The 1,815-nt window shown below is 46.8% G+C and overlaps 1 pseudogene; it reads left to right on the top strand.

Moving 5' to 3' along the window:
* The first annotated feature begins 232 nt into the window (after nucleotides 1-232).
* LOC101035965 (aldo-keto reductase family 1 member B1 pseudogene) lies at nucleotides 233-1,583 on the top strand (annotated as a pseudogene).
* Nucleotides 1,584-1,815: the final 232 nt, after the last annotated feature.

Genomic DNA, 1,815 nt, shown 5'->3' on the forward strand with positions numbered 1-1,815 from the left:
AGCAGAATTCAGCTGATCTATACATTTAACTAATCACCTTGATTTCTTTTTTTCTTTTGTTTTTCTTTTTACTTTTTCTTTTCTTTCTTTTTTCTTTTTTTTTCTTTTTGAGATACAGTCTTGCTCTGTCATCAGGCTGGAGTGCAGTGGCACAACCTTAGCTCACTGCAACCTCTACCTCGGGGGTTCAAGTGATTCTCCTGCCTTAGCCTCTCGAGTAGCTAGGATTACAGTCATGCACCACCATACACAGCTATTTTTTTGTATTTTTAGTAGAGACAGGGTTTCACCATGTTGGCCAGGAAGGTCTTGATCTTTTAACCTTGTTTTCTGCCCACCTCAGTCTCCCAAAGTTCTGGGATTACAGGCGTGAGCCACCATGTCCGGCCAATCACCTTGATTTCTTAGGACATTTTACAGTTTACTCTGTTCTTGAGTCCCTCTGCCCCTCTTTTTCCTTAGCTGTTGTGATACTATATACTCTCTTGGTGTCTTGTACCTTGCTGTCCCTTTTCCAAGTCTTTCTTTACTGTTTTTTCCTACCTAACCATAAATATTGAAGTTTCTGCGCATGGTTCTGAGAAGGGAGTCTGGGAAGCACTGCATCCATGGCCAGCCACCTCATGCTCAACCACCAAGATAGCCATCCTGGGGTGGGCACCCGAAAACCCTTCCAGGCCAGGTGACCACGGCTGTGAAGGTGGCGACTGATATCAGGTACTGACACATAAACTGAGCCCAGGTGCCAGAATGAGAATGAGATAGGGGTGGCCATTCAGGAGAAGCTCAGGGGGCAGGTGGTGAAGCATGAGGAGCAACTCTGCTGCACATACTATGGGAAGAGGGTGGTGAAAGGAGCCTGTCAAAAGATGCTCAGTGACCTGAAGCAGGACTGCCTGGACTACCAGCTTGTTCACTGCCCGGCCAGCTTTAAGCCTGGAAAGCAATTTTTCCCATTGGCTGAGTTAGGCAATGTAGTTCCCAGTGAAACTGACATTGTGGACACACGGGTGGCCATGAAAACCTGGTGGATGAAAGGCTGGTGAAAGCGACTGGCATCTCCACCTTCAACCAGCTCCAGGTTGACAGGACCTTAAACAAACTTTGGTTAAAGTATAAGCCAGCAGTTAACCAAATGGAATACCACCCGTACCTCACTCAAGAGAAGTTATCCAATACTGCCAGTCTAAAGGCATTGTGGTGACTGCCTTTAGCCCTGTTGGCACTCCTAACAAGCCCTGGGCCACGGCTGAGGATCTTTCCCTCCTAGAGGATTCCAAGATCAAGATCATAGCCAGGTGCTCCAGGTTCTGATCCAGTTTCCCAGACAGAGAAACTTGGTGGTGATCTCCAGGTCTGTGGCACCGGAATGCATTGGTGAGTCACAGACTTTGAACTGAGCAGCCAGGATGTTACCATCTTATTCAGCTGCAACAGGAACTGGAGGGTCTGTGCCTTAGTGAGCTGTGCATCTTACAAGGATTATCTCTTCCATGAAGAGTTTTGAAGGGGTGGTTACCTGCTCATCCCCAGTGACCTACACTTGTTTTTCCTGCCTCATTTTTTTATTGCAAATGTAGCATGGCCTGTGTCACTCAGTGGTGGAACAACAAACTGTAGACTCACCAGCCAGGGCTTGTCTAGCTTGATGTTGGGTCTGAGGAGCAGTGTCAGTAGAGTAAAAGCCTATTCCAGTTTCCTCTGCTCTTCTTTTTGTCCAACTGGGGAAAGTGCAGCTTGCATACATTTTTTTGACCAAGGGGAAGCAAAATCTACAAGGTCAAAATAGTGCCACTAACAGTCATGTTTTGACTG

The sequence above is a fragment of the Saimiri boliviensis genome, chromosome 2 (genome assembly GCF_048565385.1).
Source record: "Saimiri boliviensis isolate mSaiBol1 chromosome 2, mSaiBol1.pri, whole genome shotgun sequence".
NCBI classification, from domain to species: domain Eukaryota; kingdom Metazoa; phylum Chordata; class Mammalia; order Primates; family Cebidae; genus Saimiri; species Saimiri boliviensis.